Below are 19,417 nucleotides of genomic sequence, written 5' to 3' on the forward strand. Positions count from 1 at the left end.
ATTAGGTAAGAAACTTCAAAGGATGTTGCAGAGAAGAAAGTCAATATCTCTTCTCTGTTATTCCAAGGTTCCTAGTATAACTTAATGGATATAAGTTACAAGAAAGCATTTTTTGATTAAATGTTAGAATAAAACCTCTTAACAGTAAAAGGAATTCAACAATGAAACTATTTACCCAGAGACCCATTCTACCTCTATGGTTCTATGATTTTATGATTTTGATTCTATGATTTATTATTTTTAAAGAACATTTTATTGTCAGAATAATAAAATTCAAAAGAAGAAAAGTCTGCATTAGGTAGTAATGGTTGAATAACACCATGAGCTGTAACTATTATGCACAAACAAAAATATTCTAGTTGCACATTCTCCCGTTCACTTCCATTTGTTTCCCAACTAATGACCATAAACTAGATATTTATACTTTGCATTGAACATTAAAGATTATTGCTTGCATGTCTTGAAGTCCTTTCGTCTATTATTTTTTATTGGTCTTATACCTTATTTTCCTAGAAATTATACTCCAAATGTCTCTAATTTTCCTGCTGTGGCAAATTTGTGTATACTTGTGTATACTACTATTAGTGTCATGTAATAGTAGCACACTACAATGTACTACCTTGGTACATTAGTACCTATATGATTTGTTTTTGTATCCAATTGTATGTCAAAAAAACCCCAAGTATTTCATTCTTTTTCACATCTTATTATCCTGGGTTAATTAGCTTGTTATTATCTTTGTTTATGTTTAATTGATTTTGTATTTGGTGAATTCACCAAAGTTTTGGCTCTTTTCATAAATAATCTTGTAGATATTTTGGTTTCATAATGCCTATATGATCTGCATAGTATTTCAACCTATATTCATATGTGTTCTGTTTGCTGTGATCTTTATAATTTGTGATTGATATACCTTCTCCATCCAAGGGTTAAATTCTTGTCATGGATTTATTTTGTTTCAAACTACTAATAAGAAATTGTCAAAGGCTTTTGTCTGCATCTAAAATTATTACTGCTGTCTTCTTTTACATCTATTATAAATCTAATGGTCCTTGGTGCTCTCTGAGCTTTGTTATTTTCTTGCAGGCATTTCATTACCAAAACTTGCTGTGCTAATGATGTTACCTAGTTTGGGTAATGAATCACCTGCAAGAAAACAACCAATCCCAGAGAGCACCAAATATCCCTTATGTCAACATTGAGCTACAAATATTCTTTATCACAGTGACGTGTGGTGAGGTTTATGGCTGGTGAGGCTGGTGACATCATCAGAAAGGCGGGGAATGGGACCACGTGTGCAGGAGGCTGATGCTGCCTCCCATTCCCCACCTTCCTGAGTCAACATGAAGGAGACTGTGGAGCGCGAGCCGCGCGTATGCAGGAGGCTGAGGCTGCCTCAGCCTCCTGCACACATGGTCCCATTCCCCGCCTTCCTGAGTCAACATGAAGGGGATCGCAGAGCGCAAGCCAGTGGAGCACGCTCCGCGGTCCCCTTCAGGAAGGCAGGGAATTGGACCATGTGTGCCTTTTCCCCTTTCCCTTTTTTTTTCTTTTCATGATGAGAGGGGTGAGGCTCTGCCTCCCCTGCCTCCCCTCACCGCACGTCCCTGCTTTATCAATACGTCAGTGGTGGGTTCCTACCGGTTCGGCTGAACTGGTAGTGGTTTGGCGGCCTGGGTCACTGGAACTGGCAGCGACCCAGGCCTGCCATGACCCTGAACTGGTTCTCCAGGTGGTGTTGTGGGCGCCACCATCTTGGTTTTGGCTTCTGAGCATGCACAGAGAAATTTTCATTGCCATGCCCACCCCATCTCCATGAAGGGAAAAAACATTGTGAAACATCACATGATGGCAACATGACCCTGGAAGTTTGACACCTGTGTTTTAGATGATGCATATAATACCCCTGTTGTGTGAGCTGCGCTAGTTGTCAGTTTGCTTTTGGGTCCGATTCAAAGTGTTGGTTATTATTTTTAAAGCCATTATAGCATGGTTGCAGGGTGTCTGACAGCCCATCTCACCACAATTTAATTGGCCCACTTAACCCACTTGCTCCAGCAGAAGGGGCCTGCTGCAGACCCTGTTTGACAAGAAACATCAGTTGATGGTGTTTAGGAAATGCTTTTCTGCTATGGCTCCCATCCTATGGAACATTCTGCCACCAGAGGTGAGATCTTGCCCCCTGGGTTTTAGTTCTTGTTTAATTATTATTCATTTTAACTGCTTTTATATGTATGTTTTTACCATTTTCTAAGCTATTGGCGAGATAGGCAGCATAATAAATACATACATATCATGAGTGAGTTCCGGCTGCTGCTACTGCCGGTTCGTTCAGGGACGTGCTGCGCATGCATGCACAGTACTAAAAAATGCCTCTGCATATGTGCAGAAGCCAAAAACAAGATGGCACCGCCAAGAGAACTGGGTCAGGGGCGTGGCAGGCCAAGTTACTACCTATTCTGCCAAATCGGGCCGAACCAGTAGGAACCCACCTCTGAGACAGACAGACATACATACATACATACATACATACATACATACATACATACATACTGAACGGCATATGTCATTGGAATAATTCAATTCCTGAATATATTATGCAAAAGCCTTGGAAACCTATGATTTAAGATAATGCAGCAAGTATGGCAAATTCTCTCTTTGGTGATAAACACCATTTCCACATTAATGGAAATAGCTTTACTATTTACTATTTTAAATTGCACAGTGATTAACTATGTGAATCTATAAATTTTAGATATCAGGGAAAACCTTTCTAAGTTTGTTATTTTGGATTTGGAGGAGTTAATTCTTTATCTCTTGTCTTTCTAAATTTGTTTCTGCAGCCAGTTTTTAAAATGCAAAGGGAATTACTTGGATAAAAGCTAATTACAACACAATTTATGGATTAGTTTCTGTGTCTCTATGCATGCTTACATTTGTGTATATGTTTTCCTTTTGGAGCATTTAAAATGTTTTTTTTTAGTTTTTCTTCTATCTTTGATGTGAAGAATAAAAAGGAATAGCTCCTTAATTCTTTTATTTAATTTTTAAATGTTGAAAAGAAGTAATAATCCTTCTTAACTCTAGCAGATAAACTTCTGTCCACATTTGACGTTGGAAGTCAATAATCTATAGAAGTTGAAAGCTTCCCATAGCTCTGATCTCCTGCTTTCTAATTGACTTCATTTCTAACATTAGCATTTATAACATAAGCAAGACCAAAATGTTCCTTGGGAAATAAGGTAGGGGAAAAAAACAATATTGATAAAACAATGTAAAAATAACCCTGCCAAGTACAAATCTGAACAGAGATTTGTATTTCAGTTTTCCAACAGAACGAATCTCAACAAAAACAGGTTGAAAATTATAAGGAATATTCATATGTAAAGTTATTTTATGAATTTCACTAATTCATCCATGTCTTCAGTAATTAGGTATATGCTTTTCAAGGTCTGGAGCTTTTAGAGAACATTAGAGAATTAGATATACTTGGTGCAACAAGGAAACAAAGTAGTGAAGTAGTATTAATTCTTGGACCACATTATTGTTCTCTGCTTATTCTTATATTCAATGTAAAAAAATTTGGCAGAAAGACTCAAGGTCTTCAACCATACTATAATCTTGATGAACTATGTATATCCAATGGTTTAGCTATTTTTTACTTTTATAAGTGGTTGCCTTATTTGTAATTTGATACAAACTTAGTTGAGTTTGTATCAGATAAAAACCCTTTTCAACTCTTTGCTAAAATATTGTTTTGGCTCAGCCTGAAAAAGATATACAGTGAGTCGTCGTAATTGCAGTACTCCTGCATTAAAAATTATTGTTTTGGAATGTATTGTGGTTTTTAAATATTTTATTTACAGGGGAAAGGAGTTTGGGAAAAAAAGATGTTGAAATGTGAATAAATTTAGGCTTTATACACTTAGGGAAAATGATCCCAAAAATCCTTTCAAAGAGCCATGTGAAAAGCACATCTCTCCTCCATTCAGCCTTGTCCTTGTGAAGAATCCCTCTGAATCCATCTGAATAAGAATGAAGAGCTACCTTCTGCTCTCCAATTAAAGCCTGCAAGGGAGGGAGGAAGACCATTGATTCTCATTCACATGCTTCTGAAAACACAGAATGGAAGTTCCTGAAGCGTATCCTTCATATTGAACATTGTTCAACAATGTTATTATACTGTTTTCTTTAAACCACAAAGCCAACATGCTGGGAAACACAGTGAATGAGGTATGGGCTTTAGAAGAAGAAGAAGAAGAAGAAATCTGTATTCGTTATTTTGCCATAGGTTTCTCACCAATCATGGTATGTTGATGGTAAGACGTGCACACCCAGAAAGAGAAAGAAAGAATTATGCAGTATGTTTCATCATTTTGCAATTTGGCATTTCCTGTAATTCTCTCCTCACCCCCCATCCTCCTGGTGCCGTCTGCTAGGCAATGCCAGCGGGCGACACCTAGGAGTAGATCCTTCTCGGTGATGGGCCCAACCCTCTGGAATGACCTCCCCCCAGACATTCGAACTACCACCGACCTCCGTTCCTTCCGGCAAAAGTTAAAGACTCACCTATTTCAATCAGCTGGCCTGGCACTTTCTTAGTTTTACCTCCCGGGATTTATTTTATTTTAATAGGGTTTGGGGTTTTAATTGTGATGTTTTTAGGATTAGATTATATTTATTTCTTAGTACAGTCTATCTCCCCCTCCAAATGTATCTTAAATGTATTTAACTATTATGACTGGTTTTATTTGTATTGACTGTACACCGCCCCGAGTCCCTTTCTGGGAGAGGGGCGGTCTAAAAATCTAAGAAATAAAATAAATAAATAAATCCCAATAATTTAATTATCAATTTGCTCACTTTATTTCACTTTATTTTTAAACTTCATTATTATTTTACTAATGTTATTTTAGGTGGCTCAGTGGCTAAGACACTGAGCTTGTCAATGAGAAAGCTAGGCAGTTCAGCGGTTTGAATCCCTAGTATAGGTCTCCTGCGTGAGCAGGGGGTTGGACTAGATGATCTACAAGGTCCCTTCCAACTCTGTTACTGTTAAAAAATATATGAAGAGAATCCAGTCATAACAAATATGAAAAAGAAAATTGATGTGATGTTCAGAAAATTATACTCCATATAGATGACCTAAAATCATGGCCTCATCTCCTCAGCAACTATGTGGAAAAAAGATCTGAAGTGTACCAACTATCACCTCTGTAGCAAAAAAATGAAATTAAAACTTTATTAAGGAGAAGCAGAGACATCATCACTAACTGTCCATCAGCATTCTTACTTCCTTTTTTCATTTAATAAGTGCTTAATATTTGATCCATAGAGTTACATAAAGAATAGTATTTATGAAACCTTGGAAAAAAAGTGGCTATGGAATACAGTTGGAGTTATGAAATTGTGAGTGACAGCTTCACTGCTCTCTTTATTCACTCATCTGAAAATTCCTCGTATGCTTTACAGAATGATGGAGCACCACTGTTCCCAAATTATTCTCAGCATGACTCCACTGCAAATTTAACTGGTTTTGAAACCTCTTTAAACTGTCATGTTTTCCCTCCAAGGAATTTTGGTAATTGTAGATTTGTGATAAGGTTTATTGTTAAGTGATTCCTACTGTACTCTATATAGAATTGTAGTTCCCAAGGTCTTTTAATGGGGAACTAGCCATGAAATTTGATCTAGTTTGGAACTGGCATCTTGAGTTTGTTCTTTATTTATGAAAATGTCCAATACTCATCTTCCAGCTTGTTTTCAGGGAAATCAAATTGTCCTTATATCAGGTTACAAGTGGCTTTGCTGTTTTCTGCCAAGTAATTTAGATAAGCCTCTTCTTGTGGGAGCAAAATGATATTTTTATGCTAATGATCACAAGTAAATAGCTAGCTCCTCTTCATTAAAAAAATTAAGTTCGAAGACATTACTATTTTGATTAATGGGACTGAGTGAAATTCCTGTTTGCAGCTGTTTTTGAGTACAAATTTGAGTTTGAGAAAGGAAGACATTCTAGAATCAGAGCTAAGTGTATTGTATTGCATCATGATAACTTAATAAAAATGGGAATTCTATTGAAAATATAAATTAGAACAGACATTCCTACTGATTCTACAACAAGGTATAGAGGATGACTGAGGAAGGGGCTTCAACCTTCCTAGTCATTTTCCCCCCTGCCTTAATGCATAGTGCAGTTCCTGATTACGACATATCAATGGCTTTTCTGCTGCTATCAGCCATCTTCCTGGAGGAAGGGACTACTTGATCAATTTTCTCCTCCTCCTTAATACTAGCTTGTGGGAAATAAAGTTGTCATTTATTTTTTAGTGTTTTTTAAAAATCTTTTAGGAAGAGCACTCCTACTCTACTATATTTGACAGTCCAATATCAGCAGTAAAATCGTTTTAAGTGTGGGTGTTCTATAATTTCCTAGCGTTTGAAATGGACACCTAGCATTAGAACCATCAAAGACACAACAAAGAATGCTCTTCTTGCATCAGCTTAGAAAGTTCATTGCCTCATGACCTGTTGATGTGGTTCTGCAGAAGAATTATTGACTCTGTTGCCTGTATTTCTGTAACTGTCTGCTTTGATACAGCAACCAAACAGGACAAGTACAGACCAATGGTGGGTTTCAAATTTTTTTTACTACCTATTCTGTGGGCTGGCTTAACGGTCATGTGACTGGGTGGGCATGGCCAACTTGATGTCACTCACCTGGAGATGTCATGGATTGGGGAAAATGTGATGAAGTTCACTTAAGAAAGCTCTTGCTTAGCAACCACAATTTTGGGTTCAATTGTAGTCATACTTCAAGGACTATCTCTGCCTTCCTCTGCATGGCAGCCTTGTCCTAGTAAACTCCTTTTCCTTTCTGGCAATTTTCCTCTCTGTTAGAGGCACCAAAATAATCCAGACAATATAAGGTTTCCTGCAGCAGCAGGGGGTTGGACTAGATGATTTCTGAGTAGTCTTCTAGGTCTAAATTGCTTTGCTGTTTTTCTTTCTTTCTTTCTTTCTTTCTTTCTTTCTTTCTTTCTTTCTTTCTTTCTTTCTTTCTTTCTTTCTTTCTTTCTTTCTTTCTTTCTTTCTTTCTTTCTCCCTTCCCTGTGGGAAGCAACCAACCCCTCCCCCAAATAAAATTTTACTCCCAGAAAAGCTCATTCCATATGCCTGCCAGATAGATAATGAGATAATTCACCTATATAAAGTTTGGCTCCACTCACAAGCAGGAAATGATCCAAACCCCTTTTAGAAACACAAAGCCCATATTGCACAAACCCCAAAACTTCAAAAACATAGACACAAATAAGAATTCTATCTTTTATCCAGTTTGTTGTTCAGTTGACCTAGAAACAAACTGCTGAACATCACTTTGCAAACTTTCTTTTTCAATTTAAAGCAGGTTTCAATTTAAAGTTTGCAGCATTAAGACTTGTGGACTTCAACTCCTAGAATTCCACAGCCAGACATGATCAGTTCCGATTTAAAGCAACAGCATTTTTTTCTACTTTAGTAAATCCTGGTTAAAAAGTGAGATTCCTTCTTTCTTTTTCTTTCTTTTTCTTTCTCCCTCCCCTTCCTTCCCCCTCTCTCCCCCTCCCCTCTCTCTTTTAGTTTTTAAAACCTCTTTTCCCTTGCCTGAACAGGCAGGGAAAAAGGGCTTTTAAAAAAAGCTTCTGACAGAGATTTGGGGGCGTGGTCAAGCCACCATTCTTACGGTCCAGTCCAGTACGCCAGATTTTCACTACCTCTTCTGGCATACTGGACAGGACTGTGAGGAACCCACCTCTGGTACAGATTCCAACAGATAGTTAGAACTACAGAAAAACAATTGCAATCAGTCTGCCTTCCATTGAAGACCTGTATATTGCATGGTAAGAAGGAGGCTAAGGAAATATCTTCAGACCCCTCATATCCTGGCCATAAACTGTTTCAGGTCCTTACCTCAGGACACCGCTACAGGACATTCAATGCCAAAATGACTAGACAACTTTCTGTCATGCCATTATTGCTGCCACATGCTGAACACCTAACTACCACAGCACTCTCTTATGTCTAAGGATATTTACCCAAGTAGTAGGACTATTAGGTTTAGGTTAGGTTTATTAGGTTTATTAAATTTATAGACCGCCCCCTCTCCCCGCAGGGACTCGGGGCAGTGTACAGACCGTTCATATATAAAAACAACAAAACATGACATAAAACACCAGACAGAACAACGCAAACATACAGTCTGTATATATAACCCAAACTAATTAAATAATTAAAACAATTCTAAAACCAATTTAAAACCCCAAAATTTAAAATTTAAAAAGCCATCCAGGAAGGTCAGTAGTGAGTGTTACTTGTAATTACAATTGGGCCAGGCCGGCTAGTCGAAACAGGTGGGTCTTGAGTTTCTTACGGAAGGAGCGGAGGTCCAAGGTAGTTCTAATATCGGGGGGGGGGGAGGTCGTTCCAGAGGGTTGGGCCCATCACATAGAAGGCCCTACTCCTAGGCACCGCCCGCCTGCACTGCTTAGCGGATGGTACCCGGAGGAGTCCCTCTCTGTGAGAGCAGATTGGTCGCAGGGATGTGTGGGATAGAATGCGATCCCGCAGGTAACTCGGTCCCGAGCCATGGAGCGCTTTCAAGATGACAATCAGCACCTTGAAACGCACCCGAAAAGCCACAGGCAGCCAGTGCAGCTCGTGCAGGAACGGTGTTACATGGGAGTACCTAGTACTCCCCATAATAGCCCGCGCGGCTGCATTCTGAACCAGCTGGAGCCTTCGGGTGCATCTCAAGGGGAGCCCCATGTAGAGAGCGTTGCAGTAATCAAGACGGGAAGTCACCAGGGCCTGAGTGACTGTGCGAAGGGCGTCCCGCTCTAGTAGGGGGCGCAATTGGGGCACCAGGCGAACCTGGTGGAACGCCCCCCTAGCCACGGCTGTCACATGGTCGTCTAGCGCCAGCCGGGAATCTGGGAGGATGCCCAAATTGCGTGCCCTATCCACCGGGGGCAGTTGTTCCCCCCCGATGGCCAGAGATGGAACACACTGGCTAAAGCGGGGTGCCGGTAGCCACAGCCACTCCGTCTTGGAAGGGTTGAGCTTGAGTCTGTTGTCACCCATCCAGACCTGGACGGCTTCCAGACACCGGGACATCACCTCGACGGCTTCGTTGGGGTGGTTCGGGGTAGAGATATATAGCTGAGTGTCATCTGCATACAGATGGCACTCAACCCCGAATCCTCGAATGATCTCGCCCAGCGGTTTCATGTATGTGTTGAACAGGAGAGGTGAGAGGACCGACCCCTGTGGCACTCCGCACGTGAGCGGCCTCAGGGTCGACCTCTGCTCCCCCGTCAACACACATTGCGTCCGACCGGAGAGGAAGGAGGAGAACCACCGTAAAACGGTGCCCCTCACCCCCATCCCCTCCAGCCGATGCAGTAGGATACCATGGTCGATGGTATCGAAAGCCGCTGAGAGATCTAACAGGACTAGGATGGAGGAACAACCCCCATCCTTCGCCCTCCAGAGATCATCCACCAACGCGACCAAAGCCGTCTCAGTGCTGTGGCTGGGCCGAAAACCGGACTGGCACAGGTCTAGATAAATAATTTCCTCCAGGTGTCAAGTGAACTGTTGCGCCACCACACTCTCAACAACCTTCGCTAAGAAGGGAAGGTTGGAGACAGGACGATAATTGGCTAACTCTACTGGGTCCAGAGAAGGCCTCTTAAGTAGGGGCCTCACCACCGCCTCTTTCAAGGCGGCTGGTAGGAACCCCTCCCTCAGCGAGGCGTTCACCAGTCCCAGTAGCCAGTCTCTTGTGACCTCCCAGGTTGCCAGTACAAGCCAGGAGGGACACGGGTCCAATAAACATGTGGTGGCCTGCAGTCGCCCGCGTAGCCTGTCCATATCCTCGGCGGCAACAGAGTCAAACTCCTCCCAGAGTGGTACCTCAAGACTCGCCTCCGGTGTCTCCCCAGGATCACTGAAGGGGACCCATTCACTCCGGATCTGAGCGATTTTGTCCTGCAGATATTCCCCAAATTCCTCTGCCCTACCCTGCAAAGGAGCTTCCCGCGGTCTCTGTGAAAGGAGGGAGCGGGTCACCCGAAACAGGGCGGCAGGGCGGTTTTCTGCGGACGCAATAAGGGTGGCGTAATATTGGCGTTTAGCCACCCTTAGTGCCACAAGGTAGGTCCGTAAATGGGCTCTTACCTGTGTTCAGTCAGATTTGGCGCGAGAGGATCTCCATCTGCTCTCTAGGCATCTCTTGTGGCGCTTCATCACCCTCAGCTGCTCGGTGAACCAACGGGCCAGGGTGGTTCGCTGCCACCGGAGAGGCTGCAAGGGCGCCACCCGGTCCAAGGCCCCGGCTGCCGCACTATTCCATGAGGCCACCAGGTCCTCCATCCGGGAATGGGTCAGGGCTACAGGAAGTGGCCCAAGCTCCATCTGGAACCTGTCAGGTTCCATCAGTCGCCTGGGATGGAACCATCTAAGATCTTCTGGTTCCACCTCCTCGCGATTGGGGGTAGCATCAGGGAAGTCGAGTCGGAGAAGCGAGTGATCTGACCATGACAGGGGAGTAATAACCAGATCCCCTATTCCCAGATCAGTCTTCCATCGACCAGAGATAAAAACAAGGTCCAGCATGTGGCCTCCCTCGTGTGTGGGGCCCTGAATTATTTGGGTCAGGTCCAAGGCTGTCATGGAAGCCATGAACTCCCGAGCTACCTCAGATGATTCACCCGTCGATGGCAGGTTGAAGTCCCCCATAACTAATAGTCTGGGGGTCTCAACCGCCACCTCCGCAATCACCTCGAGGAGCTCTGGCAGGGCCGCTGATGCATAGCGAGGAGCCAAGTATGCAATCAGCAGGCCCAACTGACTCCCTGGGCGCCATCTCACACCTAGAGTCTCACATCCGGATATCTGAGGTACGGTGAATTCTCTTGGTGTCAGGACTTCCCGTATAATGACCGCTACCCCGCCACCCCTACCCCGGGAACGAGGCTGATGGAATACACGGTATCCTGGTGGGCACATTTCCACGAGGGGCAAAGCCCCCTCGTGGCCCAACCAGGTTTCCGTGATCCCTGCAAGGTCCGGCTCCCCCTCAGAAACCAGATCATGGATGAGGGGGGCCTTATTAACAACGGACCTTGCGTTACACAACATCAGCCTCATGCCCCGGCTCTGTAAACCCTGACCACCTAGAGTGCGGGGGTTGGTACAAGCGACCCGGCGTATCCAGCGCCAACGGTCTCCCTCTTCTTCTGTCCTCGCATCCACCCCTTCCTACGACCGTTGGGATATAGGAACCCTCTAAAGGAACGTCATACTGACTCCCCTCCCCCACTCCGCTCTCCTCCTCCTCAGTCCCACCTGTTCGCCTGGCTCTGTTCCCATTCCTGGTCTGGCTGACCCCTCCCCCCCTGGATCCTTTTAAAACACTTAAAAGACATTTGCACAAAAACCTCCGGAGCCTCCTCTTCCTCCACCTCTCTGGATTGATGCATCCGTCATTAAGGTGGGCTCTCGAAAGGGCAGAGGGCCATATTTGCGAGAGGGGGGACTCCCGCAATAAAATCAGGTCTACCCTTGAGTAAGAATAAACCATAGTTCAGCAGGGCCTCAGATCGGTTGAGGGTGCTACAGATGTTAAAATTACTTTAAAAGATGTTAAAATAGGTGCTGCATACTATTATCCTTGTTGTCTTTCCATCTACTTTCTCTTATTGGTATCTTATGAGTATATTACTTGGTTGTTCACTGGGAGCTTATGCAGAAGAGACAAATTCCTCGTGTGTGTAATCACACTTGGCCAAATAAAGTATTCTATTTATTGTTTGAGCATCTAACTGTCTAATAAACTAGAAGTAAAAACAATAATGGTATTGGTGTTGATGAAGAAGAAGATGGCTGAAGGTATTGCAAAGGGAAAACTAACTCTGTTACCTTCTGACACTAATAACTTCAAAGTATCTGGTCAGGTTATAGCAGTTTATCTCCTTTAGAGGAGATAAAAACAGAACATGGAACTTAAGGTTTAAGATTTATGAATGCATTTCTATTTAAGTATCCATTAAAAATAAGAAATATAATTTTTTTTTAATTGGATGACCACAATAATCACAGTAAGATAAAATGGCACATTTAGCTGATAAAATATGACAAAAATGTGTACAAATGATGTTTGGACAAAGATAATTAACTTCTCACACTAAAATCAAAGGCAAAATTCTTGAAATAATTAGACACAGTATAGGAAACCATGCAGCAAGACCAGCATATTTTAAAACAAAGTACTCCAAATGCAGATTCTGGCCTAGGGCTTTAATTTTACCTCATAGGTGAAGGACTTGCCCCAAGTAACTTTTCCAATTAGTTGCTCTTGCTTTGCAATACTCAATCAACCCACTTCCTCTTAACTTCTGTCAACTCCCTAAAGATTCCTGGATCATTGTTTGGAGCTTTCTGCTGCCTTCAGTCAAAACCCATTTAACTATACTCTTACTGTGCAATGAATTTATCTATCTACATTTTCCACATCCTCCCCACATGAGCAGGATTTTCCTCTGGTCTATGAATCTTTCCTTAGCCCTGATTTATACTTTCCTTCACCTTTAGTCCCAGAAATTGTAGAAGGAACGACAAAATAATCTGTGATGGCAAAATATCAGGATTCTGTCAGCATCTTTTCTCACTAACACATTTTATTAAAAGTCATCAGCTGCAGTCCATGAACACTTATGGCTGTCAATTAAACTGTGTTAGTTAGAAAAGGAGCTACCAGATCTATGATCTCTAGTGCTTGGAAGCCGTTCGGGTCTGGATGGGGGACAACAGACTCAGGCTCAACCCCTGCAAGACAGAGTGGCTGTGGCTACCGGCACCTCGGTTCAACCAGTGGACTCCATCGCTGGCCATAGGGGGCGAGCAACTGCCCCCTGTGGAGCGGGCGTGCAATTTGGGCGTCCTCCTAGATGCCCAGCTGTCGATGGAGGACCATGTGGCAGCCGTGGCGAGGGGGGCGTTCCACCAGGTTCGCCTGGTGCGCCAATTGCGCCCCCTATTGGACCGGGACGCCCTACGCACAGTCACTCATGCGCTGGTGACGTCCCGTCTGGACTACCGCAACGCTCTCTACATGGGGCTCCCCTTGAGATACACCCGAAGACTACAGCTAGTTCAGAATGCGGCCGCGCAGGCTATCATGGGGAGTACCAGGTACTCCCATATAACACCTCTCCTGCGCGAGCTGCACTGGCTGCCTGTGGTTTTTCGGGTGCGTTTCAAGGTGTTGACTACCATCTTCAAAGCGCTCCATGGCACAGGACCTAGTTACCTGTGGGATCGCATCCTACCTCATACATCCCTGCGACCAATTCGCTCCCACAGGGAGAGACTCCTCCGGGTGCCGTCCACTAAGCAATGCCAACGAGCGGTGCCCAGGAGTAGAGCCTTCTCTGTGATGGGCCCAACCCTCTGGAATGACCTCCCCCCCGATATCAGAACCACTACCGACCTCCGCTCCTTCCGACAGAAACTCAAGACCCACCTGTTCCAATTAGCTGGCCTGGCCCATTTATAGTCCCATTTTATACCTCCTGGCAAACATTTTATTCTGGGATAGTTTTTTAGGGGTAGTTTTTTAATGCATTTTTGAATTTTTAAATTTGAACTTTAACTATTATTGTACAGTAAATTATATGTTACCTCCTCCTGCCACATCTATATCTATATCTATATTTATATTTATGTATATTTATTGTGTTTTTAATATGACTATACACCGCCCCGAGTCCCTTCTGGGAGAGGGCGCGGTTTATAAATTAAATAAAAGTTAAAGTTAAAGTTAGTCCCAAGGAATTAAAGCTGAACTCCTGGCATGGTTGTTCCCAAGTGAGCATTGCTTTGCTACCTATTTCTCCAGGAAACTAGTTCGTTTTTTCCAGTCTTCATCCTGATTACAACATTTGCATCATTTAAAGATTTAAAGATATCTGTAAAGAAACTTTTCTGGCTTTATTACAAGAGAGTTCCTTGATTTATCTTCTCTTGATAGCTTAAACTGCCCTTATTTGTTTGCCTCTCATTCAACTCATTTTTTTTTATATTTCTTTGAATGTAGAGAACAGCTGTCTAGGTTCCAAGTCACTCTTTTATTAACTTGAAGAATATATGATGATGATGATGATGATGATGATGATGATGATGATGATGATGATGCATCTTTTTAATTAATATATTTGTTTGTTAAATTTGCCACTATTTATGCCATGGAAAGCTAAATGGCATGTGTAATCAAGGGATGGAATGTAGCATGCAGCTCCAAAAGACCTTGGAAGACCTTGGTTTAGTTAATAATTATGTAAGTATTATTTAGGATAAAACCCTTATAAATTTCATTATTGTGAGGAAGAAATGATTTTGTGATAAATCAAAGAAACTATTTATATCACTAAAACAAAAAATGATTAGCCATCACTGAATCTGTGTGTATCAGAAGTCCTTTAAACAGTAATTGTTAAAGAAAGAACATGATTTGAAATCACATACACTTTGTACCTTGTATCTAACAATCCTTTTTTTAGCACCTGAGAAAGATGAAAGAGGTTTGAAAGTGGAGCCAAAGAGGGGTAAAAAAGGCTATTTACATTAAGACTGAACAACCCTCTCAACACAGAGGGAGGGATATGACACCACCTATCTTCTGTGTACAACACAGCCCTTTCAGCAGTTCCAAGAAGGGACTACAGCCGTTTGCACTATTCAGGTGAACCTGAGGAAAGATAAATCAAGCCTCAATGATTCTCAGAAAAAGTGCTAATGATAAGATGACTGCAAGGAATATAAATCCTTCCATCCTCCACCATTCAGTCAGAACTGAAGAAGCTTCTTGGATTGAAAGCAAAGTGCCTTCAAGGAAAAACAAAGACCAGTTGCCTTTTGAAAAACACACCTTTGGGACAACCATGACCTGAATGATTGAGATTCTCCATAGGCATCTGGGATTTTGGTATTCACCTGAGGTCACTTGCTTAGATGTCCTCATCCCAAACTAATTTGGATTTCACTGTACAATGATATGAATTAATCTGTTCTCTTCCTAATGTAGGTGGCTGAAGTTCTGGAATTCTTCCAACTGGGAGGAAGGATCATCTTGGGAAACATAAGTGGTTTACCTTTTATTTTTTCCTATCAAGTGTGAGCACGCTGCAAGCAGGCCATTTTATGCAATTAACACCTTTTGTCCGTTGAATGCTAAACTGTTAAAGAGTATCTTGAAATGTATGTTATTTTGGACAATAGGGAATCTCCCCGAGAGTGATAGTCTTGTCACAATCACCACAACAGCACAGCATTAAATCAACCAGGAAATTAGACTGAAATCATCCAGTCTTTCTTGTTTCAGTGTTAAATCCTGAAATGCTAGTGAAATAAAGGAGTTTGCCTTAGAACAATTAGCCCAACTTCATACATAACAATCTGATGAATGTTATGAAGAAGGCAAAGCTATTCTTTCTTGTGAGTCTATGTATTATGTTAGGGAACGGAAACCCTTTGGGGTTGTAGCATTTAGTGGACAAAATGTGTTAAATGTATAAAATGGACCTCTTTCAGTAGGAAATACACTGCTACTTTGCCAATTTCAACAGAATGATGAAAGAAGAAGCTGAATCCATCCTAATAAGTTAGTAAGAAATTATTTGGCCATATAGTTTACAGCCTGATTCTTATATAGCATCAATATAAATTAAGTAAGCCCTAATATGGTTGAAGGATATTTTCTAGGGATTTTACAGTAACACATGTACTCCTTTTAAAAAACATATAGTTTATCATCTAGTTTACTATTTTTGTCATCAGTGATTTATTCTATTCGGAACAGTGCCAAACGTATCCATTAACATTAATTGAAATATAAGTGTTAACCATATATAGTGAATCTCTACCACTTGTTTATTTCTCTAAAAAGATGTGATGCTGCCATGGTGTCAGGCCAGCAGCCGGTTCCTTTTAGGATCTTTGGCCTGCTACACTATCTATTATTTTACTATGCTTTTTCATTAGTGGGGAATTGGAGAGGGAATAGTAAGGAGTAGAATGTGTTGTTGTCAAAATAAAAAATTCCTTCCTAGAGGCCCAAGGTCATCTTTTGAGCCTGACCAGAACTTGATGGGTGGAACTGCCAGCGTGGCAGTGGAAGATTGGACCATGTGATGGACTTGTGGGTATGGGGGCAAGATCATGAACTTTCAACTGGGTGGGAACCCCAGGAAGCTTTCAGATTCGGGTTTCCACAGATGTACCAACAAGTTTCTATTAATAAATTGGAATTTTGAGAAAAGCTCTGCCTTGGACTCTGATTTAATTTTGGATGATATTTGGAACGCTGACACATGGATTTTGAACAATGAACCCTTCTAGAAAAGATAAATACTTAGTTCATTTGAATGTTCAATTGATCCGCCAAGTTTCTCAACATGGGTGAAAAGTGTATCACCAAGAAATGTAAGGGAAGCTAAACCAATATTCAGTGAACTTAGGAAAGTTAATAAATCATATTGGAAAGACTCATTTTGTTTTCACCAAAACATAAGCAGAAACCTGATATTCTGTATGCTGTAGGTCAGGGGTCAGAAACCCGTGTCTCTGGAGAAGCATGTGGCTCTTTCATCCCTCTACTTTGGATCCCTTTTGTTAATTGGCTCTACAATTGATAGGGCTTTCTATTAGGACAGGTAGAGGAAAAAGGATGCCATACTAGGAGAAGACTCTATGGTGTGGGAACCAACCTCTTGTTAGCAGAGGAAAAAGGACACCGCATTATGAGAAGACTATGGTGGGGGAATGGACTTCCGGTCAGCTCTAGAATTGAATGGGGGGGGCTTCCGGTTAGGGCCTTTGTGGCTGTTTGAATATTTAAGGTTGCTGATACCTGTTGTAGGTGATTCTATTTCTAGAAGGTAATAATACAAGAGAAAAATCATGCATGTTGGTGTGTGGAACTGTAAGGATCAGTCAAGTATTGAAAGCCTGACTTGAACCAGATCAGCAAAGAATCATTCATGGAATTTTGATGGAATGTGCCTACATCCTTATATTCAATACCAGGGATTATATGTATAGTGAACATATTGTGTGGAAATGGTCCTGCCACAACTGATAGGTGCATACACATTCATAAGAGGAATAATACACATTCACCTACAAAGAAAGGGTTCATCTTCTGAGCATACTTGTTGCCCAGTTTCAAATTTCAATTAGGTCTATTTCCCTAAAAGCTGTTCTACCTCCCTCTATTTCATCCTGGCCACATAATCATGCATATTGGGGTCATTTTCACCTCTGGAAGTACCATATTTGGAGATATTTGGAGCACCAGAACCTGTCATTGAGGTCACACATAAGAATTTCTTTATTATTGGATTCTTGCAAATGAATCTTCTTGAAATTCCCTAGTTCAAAACTAGCAAATGTGTTTTCCTCTGAAGTGCTCATTCCCATGCACAGCTCAGCCAAGCCAGGCAGCCACTTGCATTGTGCGTTGCTCATGTTAATGTGCCCCATTGATCCCATCAGGGCTTCAAGGTACTTTCTATTAGACGGTAAGTATCATTAAATCTGCTGTCTTTCTAGCTGTTCTGGTTCAGAATTACATTGCTGAGAATCATTCTGTTCAGAACAACCAATCTAAGCACTGGATTTTAATTCTTTCCACTGCTTCCAGGACTCTAGGAACATAGATGGTAGAAAATGAGTACAAATTGATTTTGGATAATAACAAGGCACAGCGTTTGAAATAGATTCCTGCTGCAAAGAATGCACTGGGATTTCACTTCCATTGACATACTCATGTACTCTTCTGCAGAGTTTATATGTAAGTCTATTGCTCATTCATATTCTCTCCCCCTTAGTTAAGTTCTGTAAGGTACTGAATAAGAGACAAAGCAGCTAACAACCCTGTGAGGAAAGAAAAATCAATCCTTAGAGTTAATTTTTTTTCCCTGCTACTGTGAAGTGTTTCCTAGCCATGACACCAAATGAAGCATGGAGAACATGGGTGGGAAACAATAATCTCTTGAACAGCTGTTATCTTATTCCTCCTAACCTACCAAGCAGATTACATTATATTCTGAAGATTAAGGAGACTCATTCATCGGCCACCTTTGTTATGGGGATGCATGGTTTGATGGTTCGAGGGTAGATGTTGGGGACAGGTATGGAGTAGGGTTATATTTGGAAATAAATGATATGGCCAGGACATTCTTAAACAAATAATGTGTTTATTGCCATATAGTTAATAATGCTAAATTTAGTTAGGTAACAATTTTCAAATGGATTTGGAGCTACATGAAGCATGTTGTGTGTCCTTATCCTATTAGATCAGAAGAACAGTTGCTGCAGAATAGGATATATATGTATTTAAGTACATAAGAAACCATCTGACAAAAGTCCATATTGTCAAAGCTATGGTTTTCCCAATAGTAAGTTATGGGCGTACGTGCACCCTCACATTTTTGGTGAACCGGTTGTTAAAGTATGTGCAGCCCACCTCTGTAGGAGAGGCAGCACTATCCAAATCTGTTGGAGATACTTTTCCAAAGGACAGAAGCAGTGACAGAGAAAGTACACTTCCTTGGTCCCACAAGATGGCAACATACAATTGAAGGGGCCTGGAGTAGACCCACTCTCCCCAAACATACTGGGAAGGCAGAAATAATGGAGATAAGCAGTCCCTCAGAAAACCAAGTCCTATACCAAATAACTTTTCTATTGAAGATCCAGCAAATTTGTTCAACTTTGTTTATAAAAATAGTACAGAAATAATACCTATAAAGTTCATCTCGAGATGGATTCTCACTTCAGATTTTTTCAGCTCTTTGACTGGCTGTCTTATTGAAACTATGCTTATAGGGATTATTCAACCCTATTTACATGGCAAATATTATACTTATGATCCAAATGAGGCATATAACTGATAGCCTTTCATGATGATATTTCTGTTGATCTTTTCCATTTAGCTTTTTTCAAACCATGAGCACTTACCACTATCTCCTCTCCCATTCTATTCAACTAATTTACAAAATGCAATGACAACCCAACATAAATGCCACTGCAATAACAATTTTAACCAAATTAAGGTAGCCTAGATTAAGTAGGAAGTCAACCAATAACACCTGTGGAGGATGAAATATTGTGGCAATGAGCCTCACTGGGACTTTTGGTTTCAGTAAGTTTTGGAAGCAAACTGAACTAGAAAGTCACGAAGTAATTTTGAACATCGGATTTAATAATTTTTTCATTTTCTAAAATTCCTATCTAAGAGACTAAATGCTTCTATTATGAAAGAATATCTCTCTTTTCTATCAATGCCAGCAATGTGTTTTTTAAAAAAATTAGTTGA

Source organism: Natrix helvetica, assembly GCF_964273705.1.
Source record: "Natrix helvetica genome assembly, chromosome: 5".
Classification (NCBI taxonomy): Eukaryota; Metazoa; Chordata; class Lepidosauria; order Squamata; family Natricidae; genus Natrix; species Natrix helvetica.